General features: G+C 50.3%; 1 protein-coding gene across 3 annotated transcripts in view; it reads left to right on the top strand.

Annotated features, from left to right (window-relative positions):
- Positions 1-12,462, top strand: part of LOC123788200 (small G protein signaling modulator 1) — an 87,139-nt gene that overhangs the window by 15,783 nt on the left and 58,894 nt on the right. The window lies entirely within an intron of this gene.

The following is a 12,462-nucleotide window of genomic DNA, read 5'->3' as shown; positions in this document are numbered from 1 at the left end:
ACCCACTGTGGGCTGGGACCGTGAACCTGGCAGTCCCTGTCGTCTAAGACTGGCTCCTGTTTGTAGAATCCCTACTGCGTGCCAGGTGCTGTCTCCACAGGCTGATTCAAGGCTCCCATTACCCAATGAGATGGGGGTACTACTATCATCCACCCCATTTTACAGGTGGGGATACTTGTCCAACATCGTGAGTGGTCAAGGATTCGACACCAGCTCAGTGACTCCACATTCTGGCTCTTAGCCTCTCAACTGCCTCCTAACATCCTGTTGTTAGGACCAATAAGCTGGTTCCAAAAGAAGTGAGCTCCCCATCATTGGAGGAATGCAAGCAGATGTTGGAGGACTCCTCAGAATGGATGCTGGACAGGGATGAAAGCTTCCTGACCACTTTAACCTTTGAAGTCCCCTTGCCCCTGAAAGGCTGCCACAGGATGTGGTTGGCAGAGTCAGGTCCAGGTGGCCCAGGTCTCCTGACTCCCAGCTCAGTGCTTTTTTGGTCCCCACATTGGGCGAGACTGAGGAACATAAGTTTCTCAGCACCTTAGGATTTCAGAGGTCCTGACCCATTTCTGGGCAGGGCCGGAAGCATTGCTGACCGTCAGTTCAAGGCCTGGCTGCGCCCTTTCCTGGTTTTGTAACCTTAGGGCAAATTGCATAAACTCTCTGAGCCTCAGTTTATCCATCTTTGAAATGGGGATAATAGTGTTCCTGTGAGGATTAAATAAGGTGTTCTAAACAAAGTACCTGGCACATGGTAGGTGCTCAGTAAACATACTCTCTCCCTCTAAGCTGGGTGATAAAAGCATCTTGTTCAAAATGGCCTCCAGCTTCTGCTGTGAGACAAAGTATTTGTTAGAATAAAGCCCCTGGGTCTGATCCTGCCTCCTCTGTGTGACCTTGGGTGGGTTATCTAATAGCTCCCTGCCTCAGTTTCCCCATCTGTGAAATGGGAATAATTTGGTAACCTACTTCATTCGGGTTTTCACGCTATGAACAGTCCCAGGAACACAGTGAGTGCGAAAAACGAGCAGCAAGCTTCAGCATCGTAAAACTCCTACTGTGTGCTAGCCAGGCCTGTGCTTTTGCAAATAACAGCCCATTTAATCCTCACCCCTGGACGTGAGGGATCGAGCAGGGACGCACACGGGTCTGTGTGGCCCCAGAGTCCCACCAACAACAGCCACTGTGCTGTGTGAGTCGGGCATGATTCCAAGGCCGAAGCTTAGAGAAGTCACAGAGGCTCCTGCAGGGAGCCAGGTGGCCACGGTGCCCCCACCGCCATCCCCAGACCACCCCGAGGTGCCTCAAATCTGTCAGCCTCCACAGTGGACCTAGTCCAAGCCCATACCTGGGAGCCAGAGAGGCAGAAAGTGGTTGAGCTGAATTTTGGAGGCCTTCTGTGGCCCTCTACCCCGCGCCCGCAGATCGGGGCAGTCCCCTGGGCTGGCCCCCCCACTCCCCCCCACGGGTGTCGGCACAGCCTCTTTCTCTGCTGTAAGGCTCTCAGCGACCTTTCCCGGGGAGGCTTCCACCCCACTGCCTTTTAATTTCCTCTTCTGGCCTCAAGCTGGCAGCCTGTTATTAACTTCGGGGGGCAGGTTCTAGCCCACAGCTGGGAGCCAGCTGAGGTGGGGAGGCCCCTCACTTGTCGGAGCCCCTCCCTAAGCTGAGTACCACCCACCGGTGCTGCATTCCTCCTCCTGCCGCCCACCCCGCCCCCAGATCCATCCCCAGGACGAGGCCTGGAGCCAGCCTTTCCTGGGGATGACCCTTTCTGAGTTTCAGGGTCCACAGCGATAAGCAGACAGCCTCCCCCACTCGGCAGAGTTTGGACTCGAGACAACGTGCATGTACAGTCCGGGTAGCAATAGGAGACAGGTGATTCCCCCAAACTGCGTACGGTAAGGTGAATTTAGTAAAGGCGCTGTTGACCAAGTGGGGGCAGGGTGGGGGCCTAGGATGCAGCACCCTGTGGTTGTAATAGTGGGGAACCAGGAACTGCCAGCTCTCCTAGTCTGACATGGGGGCAGCGAGAGGTGGCCAGAAGGGACTAGCTGTGTGGGGAAGGTCCCGGGAGGGACAGGAGCCGTGACTGCTCAGTCTCTTCCTAAGGATTTTTGGACAGCTGCTTGTTTTCTGGCCTCCCCTCAATCCCCTGCCGGAATCCGAGCATGCATGAGAATCCCCTGGAGCGCTTGATAAGTGGCCTGGAGTTGCTGATTCCTTGGGTCAGCGGCGAGCATCTGTATCTCTAGCCAGTTCCCAGCAGGGGCCGGTGCTGCTGGGCCCTCTGTCAGCAGCTCTGCTCGCCCCGTACCTGTCTTAGCTGGTCCCACCTTTGCCGCACTGGAGTGAAAGCTCTTCCAGGGCAGGACCATCTGGCTCCCTCCCTCATGCTCTGTGCGCTCAGGGTATGGGGGCCTCTTGCCTCCCGCCGAGCTGAGTTCACCGGGGGCGTGTGAACCGTTTGCAGATTGTCCATGTTGACTTGTTGCCCAGAGGCCGCCATGCTGTAGCTTGGCGGTCCCGAGCGGAGGCCATTGTCGAGATGGAGGTCAGCATGCAGGCTTGTTAGGGTGTGCCTTAGGGAGGAACACCCGGGGCAGCAAAGTGAAGCAAGCGGGAGGGAGCCAAGGGAGAAGATGGGCCACAGGGCTTCCGTGGAAGCCCCACAGGGTGTTCCCAGGGAGCCGGGATGGCCCTTCAGAGCTGCCCCCAGCTGGGCAAGGAAACCAGATCTTTACAGCCCACATGTTCCAGCCCCTGGGTGGGGACCACCCGGGCAGGCAGTGAGGCCTTGGGGGAGGTCTTCCCAGTGGCTGAAGTGTTCCCTGTCCCCTAAGGGACTGGTAGCCGAGGGCTCTCCGGCAGCCCTCCTAGCAGCCTCCAGTCCCGAAGGGGTCTGTGGGGCACAGTGTGGCACCTACCACATCATCAGGACCTGTGCGAGGAGCCAGGGAGGGACCAGAGGCCTCCCTCCCTATCCCTGAGTCCTTTGGCCCCTGTGCCCCAAACCGAACATGCTCTCGCTACCCCTCAAGCCCACAGAACCCCCAACGAAGACCCCTGCCCATGGGTTTGCCAACAGCTGGCTTCTGAATCTTCGTTTTGCTGGGCCAGGCCATCCTGCGACACAGAGAGGCAAAAGCCCCCCAGACTCCCTCCTGGCTTGTGCTGAGATGCGGAATAAACGCATCAGTGTCGTTACCCGCCACATGCAGGGGTTAGGGGTCCCCCAGACTTTCTGGAGGGAGGGAGAGGAAAAGGAAGGGATTGTTTTGAGTGCATCTGACCCCTATTTCTGGGGTGGAGTGTGGTGAGTAGAGGCTCTGCTTGGAGTCAGATTGACCAGCATATAAACCTCAGCAGGGTGACCTTGGATTTTTCTGATGACCTTGGCTAGGTAGTAACCAGTAACCTCTGAATTTCAGTTTCTTTGTCTGTAAAGTGGGGGGTAGGGGCCACCTGGGAACTGTGTCGTGGGGATTACGTGGGACTTGCCACGTGTCTCGGGTCAGACTGCCGTAGCCAAAGACCACAGATGGAGTGGCCTAAGCAGACATTTGTTTCTTGCAGTTTGGAGGCTGAGAAGTCCAAGGTCAAGGTGCTCACCGATTTGGTTCCCAGTGAGGGCTCTCTTCCTGGCTTGTAGACCACCACCCCTTTTTTATTTTTTTAATTGACATATAATGTATTATTTGTTTCAGAGGTTCAGGTCTGTGATTCATCAGTCTTACACAATCACCACGTTTAGCATAGTGGTGTGCACAGCGTGAGTGAGAGCATTATTCCTGTTTTCAGAAACAGGCCATTGGCTGAACATTCTAGAGTAGCATCCAGGGCCTGGGTTTAGATCCCGCTTCCGCCTCCTGTTCACTGTGTGCCCTTGGGCTGGTGGCTTAGTCTCTCTGATCTTCATTCTCGTAAAAATAGAACCAACCCTCAAAAGGCTGTGGAGAGGGTACAGTGAATTAATAATATGTTAGGCCTAGAACTCATTCACTTGTTCATTCGTGCATTCTGTGGCAGGGAAGCGCTCAGTCCAAGGGATGAGGATAGGAGTGGGATGGCGAGGATGCTGATGTGGCTGTGGCCGTCTGTCCTGGCTGCCACGATAGGGAACCGCGCACCAGGGGGCTTGGACAACAGAAATTTCATTTCTCACAGTCTCAGATCATAGTGTTGGCAGCTTTGGTCCGTTCAGAGGCCCACAAAGGAAGGCTGTGTTCTGGGTGTTCCTTGTGGCTGGCCCTCTTCTGCCTGTATGGGGGAGTCTTCGTGTGGTCTTCCCTCTGGAGTGGTCTGTGTTCGGATTTCCTCTTACAAGGACACCAGTGGTACCAGGTGACGGGCCACGCCACTGATCTCATGGTAACATAATTACCTCTGTAAAGATCTTGTCATCGAACAGGTCAATCACATGTTAAGGTACTAGGGGTTACGATCTCAGCCTGTGAGTGGGGGGCAGGGACAGTTCAGCCCATAGCAGTGGAGGAGGTGACAGTCTGTGGGATCTGAGACGTGGGTAGAGGAGGCATGGCACAAAGGAGGTGAAGGCATCCTGAAAAGTGGGAGCTGAGTGGGCCTTTGAGCCCAGAGGGGTAAACTGAGGCCCCTGAGGGCATCTCCTAGTTGGTAGCACAGCCAGAATGTAAAGCAGAGGGATTTTCCATCCCGGCTTTCTTGTGTGGATGGAACAGATGGGGCCTGGCAGTCTCTGCATTCGCCACGGGGGAGGACATGGACAGGTGGCAGGGCCCCTGTGTCAGAGTGGCTCTGGCAGGCAACAGGCAGATGGCCACCTCCAAGGAGCAGGGGGACATTGGCAGGAGGGCTACAAGCTGCCTACAAGAGGGCTGGCCACTGGGAAGAGCTGGGGCCGGCCCTGCGTGTGGGGTGGTCGACCACATTAGCTCTTACCCCACTGCTGTCCCCACTGTGTCCCCACTTGTGTCCCCAAGGCAGGCAGCCTGGGCCAGCCTGGTGCTGCCAGGCATTCTCATACGGGATCAGTGAGTCGGGAAAACACTCCCGTGCATCCCTCCTTTATCTCACACTCTTACTGCACGATCCTGTGGACCCCAGAGGGGTGTGGGTTTGCTCCACATTGGGCAGGTCTCTGGCCCCAGCTGCGTGGCCTGCCATTGAACTGAATTCTGGCACAAGCTACCTGGAGTCAGTGTCAGATCCCACAGGTTCGGGGCCCAGTCCTGCAAGCCTGCCCCCCACTTCAGATACAAGTCTCAGATTGTCTCCAAACCCCACACTTTGGGGATTTTTATGGAGGCTTCATGACACAGACATGATCGATAGTTAACTCAATCTCCATCCCTTCCCCGCCCCACCTTCCCTGAGAATGATGGATAGGGCTGAAGGTTCCAAGCTTCTCATCAGGGCTTGGTCTTTTTGGTGACCAGTCCCCACCCTGAAGCGATCAAGGAGCCCACCAGGCATTGCCTCATTAGAACAAAAGACATTTCCTATCACGGAGGAAATTCCAAGGGATTTGGGCATTTGGCGTCAGGAACTGGGGTCAAAGGTCAAATATCAGATCAGAAGATGCTCCTCGTGCTATTACCACTTAGGAAATTACCAGGGTCTTACAAGCTCTGTGCCAGAACCTGGAGGCCGAGACTAATAGGGAACATATTTTTTATTATTTCACTGTCCTTTCACCAAAGGACAAAACCAGCTGTCCACTTGTTCTTGTAAATAAAGTTTTATTGGAACACAGCCACACTCATTCATTTACATATGGCAGCTCTCATGATACAAGGGAGGGAAGTTGAATATTTGAGACAGAGGCCAGATGGCCAGCACGGCCACAGATGCTTACACTGCAGATCTTTACACAAGTTTGCAGACCCCTGCCCTTGTGCTTTCGGGTCTGTAGTGCCGGGTGCCAGGTCTGCCCCTGGAACTTCCTTGTTGTGCTGACTTGCAGAAGTGTCTAAGTCCATTTGGGCTGCTATAACAAAAATACCATAGAGTGGGTGGCTTAAACAACAGACATTTATTTCTCATGGTTCTGGACGCCGGGAAGTCCAAGATCAAAGTGTCTGCTGAGAACCCGCTTCCCGGTTCATAGACGGCTGTCTTTTCTGTGTCCTCACTTGGCAGAAGAGGGAAGGGAGCTCGCTGGGGTCTCTTTCATAGGGGCACTACTCCTGTTCATGACCTCATCACCTCCCACAGCCCCCCCCCCATACCATCACACTGGGGATTAGGATTTCAACATAGGAATTCTGGGGGAACATTAACACTCAGTGCATGGCAAAGCCTGTCCTTCTCCCCAGAGTCTCTGTTCCTTCCTCTGTAAATGGGAGATAATTACCCTGAATTGTTGGAATGAGCCAATGAGGCAAGGCAGGCAGGAGAGCACTTTACAAACTGTGACACTCTTGGGACTTGCTGGTTCTGGGTCTCTGCCTTCCACCTGCTTCTAAACTCGTCCACCTGCTCATCTTCAAGGCACCTCTTCGTCTTTAAGGCAAAGCCCCTTCTTTCCACACCCCCTGCCGGCTGCCCTTGGTGGCAGTTTCTTCTGCAAGATTGATTTTCTTTCTTTTTTTTTTTTATTTATTCATTTTATTTATTTTTTTATTTATTCATTTGACAGAGAGAGAGAGATAGCCAGCAAGAGAGGGAACACAAGCAGGGGGAGTGGGAGAGGAAGAAGCAGGCTCCCAGCAGAGAAGCCTGATGTGGGGCTCGATCCCAGAATGCTGGGATCACGCCCTGGGCTGAAGGCAGACGCTTAATGACTGAGCCACCCAGGCACCCCCGACTTTCTTTCTTTTTAACCTGGTTTTACCTGCATACATGTGTTGGGTGAGCAGAGGAGTGGGGTGCAAGGACCAGATATGACTTGTTCGGGCTGGCTGCAGGTGTCTGCATTATCATTATTAAAATGCTACTGTTTAATGAGCACATACTATGATTCAGGCACTATGTGGAGTGCTCTCTATTGCCTCATATAAATGTTGCCGTGGGCGGTACGCATTCTTCCCACAGATACTGAGTGCCTACAATGTGCCAGGCATTCTTCAGGTCTTGAGACTAGGGCAGTGATTGACATATGTGGAATTCCTGACCTCGTAGATTATAGAAGCCCACGAAGTTGGAGATGCCCAAGACAAAATAAGCACCATGTGTAGTGGGCTAGAGGCGAAAAGCATTACGGAGAGAAATAAGCAGAAAACAGGTACATCGAGTGGGGAGGGGTTGGGTGGGATGAGGCTGGCCATTGTAAAGAGCATGATCAGGGAGGTGGCATTTGAGCACAGAGTTGAACCGTGTTAATTTCCGGGGAGAGAGTGTTCCAGCAAAGGGAACAGCACCTGCAGAGGGCCTCAAGCCGGGTCTGTGCCTGCCAAGTTGGGCAGACCACAAGGAGAAGTGGTGTGGACTGAGTGATGGGGACGGTAGGGGAGGAGGTCGGGAGTTCAGTGGTGGCTCCAAGTCGAGCAGGGCCTTGTGGTCCATGGTGAGGACCGGGGCTGTCCTGAGTGAGATGAGAGCCCTGCGGGGTTCTGAGCAGAGGAGGGAGGTGACCTGACTTACCTTTTCTTTTTTTTTTTAAACTGCAAAATATTCATTTATTTACACTGTATTTTTTTTTAAAGATTTTATTTATGTGTTTGACAGAGATAGAGACAGCCAGCGAGAGAGGGAACACAAGCAGGGGGAGTGGGAGAGGAAGAAGCAGGCTCATAGCGGAGGAGCCTGATGTGGGGCTCGATCCCAGAACGCCGGGATCATGCCCTGAGCCGAAGGCAGACGCTTAACCGCTGTGCCACCCAGGCGCCTGTATTTACACTGTATTAACACATGATCTCCACACTTCTAAAAAGTGTAGTAAAATACACAGAGCATAAAATTTACCTTCTTCATTATTTTTAAGTTTGGTAGTGTTAAGTAATTCACATTGTCGTGTAGTCAGTCTCTCTCCATCTTACAAAACTACAACTCTGTACCCATTAAACAATAATTCCATTAAGCAAGAATTCCCCAGGCTCTCCTCCTCCCAGCCCCTGGCAAGTGCCGTTCCTGTTTCTGTCTCCATGCCCTTGACTGCTCCAGGCATCTCCTATAAGGCTGCGTCTCTTTGGGGCTGGCTTGCTTCCCTCAGCACGATGGGCTCAAGGTTCCTCCATGTTGGAGCAGGTGTCTGAATGCCCTTCCTTTGTAAGGCTGAATTACACTCCCTCGAATGTGCCCTCCCCATCTTGTTCAGCCGTTCATCCATCGATGGCCCAATGGGTTGTTTCCACCTTTAGCCACTGTGGATAATGCTGTCGTGAACGCGGGTGTGCACATCTCTCTCTGATACTCTGCTTTCAGTTTTTTGGGGGTGTAGACCCAGAAGCAGAATTGCTGGATCCCATGGTAATGTTCTGTTTAATTTTTTCAGCAACCCCCATACTATTTTCCTTGGGAACTGCCCGATTTTGCATTCTGCTAGCAATGCACAGGGGTTCCCGTTTCTCCATATTCCCACCCACACCTCTTATTTTCTGTTGTGCATAGCAGCCCTCCTCACAGGTGTGAGGTGGTATCTCACAGTGGTTTTGATTTGCACTTCCCTGGTGACGAGTGGTGTCGAGCATCCTCTCGTGTGCCGGGTGGCCATCCGTAGATCTTGTCTGGAGGACGTATCTATTAAAGCCCTTTGCCCGTTTTGGAATCAGGTTGTTTTTTGTTGTTGGGCTGTTAGGAATTCATCATCTATCTAGACGTTAGCTCCTTATCAGATACACGATTTGCAAATATTTTCTTCTATTGCATGGCTTGCCTTTTTCACTCTGTTTATCGTGTCCCTCGATGTACAGAAGTTTTTTTACTTTGATGTAGTTTGGTTTATTTCATGTTCACTTTGCTGCCTGTACTTTTGGTGTCACAGCCAAGAAATCATTGCCAAACCCAGCGTCATGGCGTTTCTCTGCTGTGTTTCCTTTGAGGAGTCCTATGGTGTTTGCTCTTCTGTCGGTCTTTGATCCATTTTGAGTTGGTTTTTGCGTGTGGAACAGGTGAGGGTCTCCCTTCATTCTTTTGCATGCGGAGATCCGTTTTCCCAAGAGCACTTGTGGGAAAGACTGTCCTTTCTCCCCATTGAATGGTCTTGGCACCCGTGTCAAAATCATTTCACATATACTGAGAGACGTGAGGGTTTATTTCTGGGCTCTCTATTCTTTTCCACTTGTCTTTATGCCAGTATCTCAGTGTTTTGATTACCACAGTTTTCTAATAAGGTTTGAAGTCAGGAAGTGTGAGACCTCCAGCTTGGTTCTTCCTTTTCAAGATCGCTTTGCTTCTTCATGGTCCCATGAGATTCCATGCGAATTTTAGGATAGATTTTCCTTTTTTCTGCAAAAAAAAACCCCACCCAGAAACAACAATAAGGGCAACAAAATGCCATTGGGATTTTTGTGGGGATTACATGACATCTATAGATTGCTTTGAGTTTTATTGACAATGATAATGAGTCTTTTGATCTCTGAACACGTGGGATGTCTTTCCATTTACTTGCCTCTTTACAAGGTTCTCTCAGCAGGTCTATTAGAGCTTTCAACAGCCAGGTCTTTCACTTCCTTGGTTAAAGTTTATTCCTAAGTATTTCATTCTTTTTGACTCTATTGTAAATGGAATGTTGATCTTCTTTTTTGATTGCTCCTCGTCAGTGTTTAGAAATATGGGTTATTTTCACAGGTTGATTTTGTGTCCTGCAACTTTGCTAAATGGATTTATGACCACCAACAGTTTTCTTGTGGAGTCTTTGGGGTTTTCTGGGCATAAGATCATGCTGTCTGCCAACCGAGATCATTTTACTTCTTTCTCTCTGATTTGCATAGCTTTGATTTCTTTTTCTTGCCCTCATTCATCCGGCTAGAACTTCCAGTGCTGAGGGCAATAAAAGAGGTGGGAGCAGTCTTCTTTGTCTTTCTCGTTCTTGACTTTGCAGGGAAAGCTTTCAGCCTCCCACCATTGCAAGGGACGGTAGCTGTATTACGTTGAGGTCGTTTCTTTCTATTCTTAGTTTAGTGAGTGTTTTCTGAGGAAAGGGTGTCGAATTGTGTTAGATGCTTTTTCTGCATCAACCGAGATGCTCTTGTGGTATTTTTTTCGCTTCGTTATGTTAATGTGGTGTATTACGTCGGTTGGTTTTTGTGTCTTGAACCATCCCTGCATTTTAGCAATAAATCTTAACTTGGTCAAGGAGTGCTGTCCTTTCTAGATATTGCCAAATTCTGTTTGCTAGTATTTTGTTGTGGATTTTGACATCAACATTCATGGGAAACATTCGTTTGTAGTTTTTTCTGTAGTATCTTTCCTGGCTTTGGCTTCAAAGTAATGTTGTCCTCATACAACGAAAGTATTCCTGCTTCTTAAATTTTTTTTTTTTTTTGGAAGAGTTTGAGGAGGATGGATGTTAATTCTGATTTTAGTTACTCGAATCTTCTCTCTTTTTTTCTTAGTCAATCTGGCTTAAAGGTTTGTCAGTTCTGCTGATCTTTTTTTTTTTAAGATATTTTATTTTTTATTTGAGAGAGAGAGAGATCACGAGCAATGGGGAAAGGTAGAGGGAGAAGCAGACGCCCCACTGAGTGGGGAGCTGGATGCGGGACTTGATCCCAGGATCCTGGGATCATGACCTGAGCTGAAGGCAGACGCTTAACCAACTGAGCCACCCAGGCATCCAGTTCTGCTGATCTTTTTGAAGAATCCACTCTTGGTTTTCTTAAAATTTCCCATGGTATTTCTGTTTTCTATTTTGTTATTTCTGTTCCTGCTAGCTTTGGGTTTAGTTTGTTGTTCTTTTATAGTTCCTCCAGGGGTAAAGTTAGATTGTTGATTTCAGATCTTTCCCATTCTCTTAACATCAGCACTTCCAGCTATAAATTTCCCTCCTATCACTGTTTTCTTTGCACCCCATGGATTTTGGTATGTTGCGTGTTCATTTCCATTTGTCTCACGATATTTGCGAATTTCTCTTGTGAATTCTTCTTTGACCCATTGGTTGTTTAACAGTGTGTGGCTTAATTTCCACTCACAGGGTTGGTTTCTAGTTTCAGCCATCCTGATCAGAAAAGATACCTCGTATGATTTCAGCCTTTGAAGATTTGTTAAGACTTGTTTTGTGCCCTCTCTGTAATATGTCCTGTCCTGTATGCGCACTTGAGAAAAATGTGTTTTCTGCTCTTGTTGGGTGGAGCGTATCGTATGTCTCTTAGGTCCAGTTAGTCTATAATGTTGTTCAGGTTCTCCATATCCTTATTGATCCTCTGTCTGGTTTTTCTGTTGACTTACCTTTTAACAAGATCCTTCTGGTCGTGTTAAGATGTCTCTCAGGAGGTGGAGGCAGGGAGACAAGTCAGAGGTTGCAATGTCAATCCAGGAGGGACATGACTTGGATTAAGGCCACTGGGACCGGAGAGGTACTGATGGAGAGGATGAGAAATGGTCAGGCTCCAGGTTGGCAGAGGTAATAGATTTTATTGACTCTGGGAGTTGGTACTTGGTAAAGGAATTTGCCTAAAGTCCTACCTCTAGTAAGTGGTTGGGCTGGGATTTGAACCCAGGCCTGTCTGGCCCCCGATTCTTAGCTCTTAATAAACCACTGTGCTTTTCCAAAAGCACTCCTGACCCAGCTGCCTGGAATCCCCCCCTCCTTCAGTACCCAAGGGACATCCAGGTCTGGGTGCTTGGCAAGCCCCCCCGGCAGGTTCTCAGACACTAGGTTGTAGGCCGGCATCACTGTATCCTGCCTCAGGGGAGCAAAGGAAAGTAGGAGGCAGGTACCTGGGGAGAGGCAGAGGTGGGGAAATGCTCTGACACCGTGCGGGCTTAATGGCACGTTGCAGAAGCACTCAGCCCCTGGAATCTGACAAACCTGGGTCTAAGCCTTGACTCTCCTTCCCACCAGCTGTTGGACCCCAGGCAGATGACACCACCTCTCTGTGCCTCTCTTTGCTCCCTTGACAAACAGGGGGGATGTTAATGCTACTACTCTCTATTTACCCACAAATAGGGTGACAAGAAACTGGTTTTTTTTTTTTTTTAAGCTAAACTATTCTTCCAACGCAGAAGCCAGTCACGATATTTCAAGCTGTTTGTTCTTCAAACCGAATTTTGCTGAGCCCCTATGCTGTACCCGAGCCTTGGCTATCAGGCGGAGTGCTCTGCCTCACGAGGTCCCCAGCCTGGCAGGGAGGATGAGATCCATGTCAGTCTGATGGGTGTTAGCAAAGCCAGTATGGGAGCCCTGAAAGCAGGAGAGTTTATTCTCCTGAACAGGCAGTATTCCAGCCGCGGCCAGGATAACAGTAAAAAGAGGCCGGGTGAGGTTTCAGGCAGGGTGATGTGTGCGCACCCTAACATTTATGCAGACACCCTCTGCTCCGGGCTCCGAGCTCAGCACACAGTGTGCGTGACCTTGTCCAGTCTTCCCATAGCCCCTGGAGG

This window comes from Ursus americanus, chromosome 30 (genome assembly GCF_024610735.1).
Source record: "Ursus americanus isolate L20-20 chromosome 30, mUrsAme1.1.p, whole genome shotgun sequence".
In the NCBI taxonomy this organism is placed as follows: domain Eukaryota; kingdom Metazoa; phylum Chordata; class Mammalia; order Carnivora; family Ursidae; genus Ursus; species Ursus americanus.
Note: the sequence above shows the minus strand (reverse complement) of the source record. Positions and strands in the feature narration are given on the sequence as shown.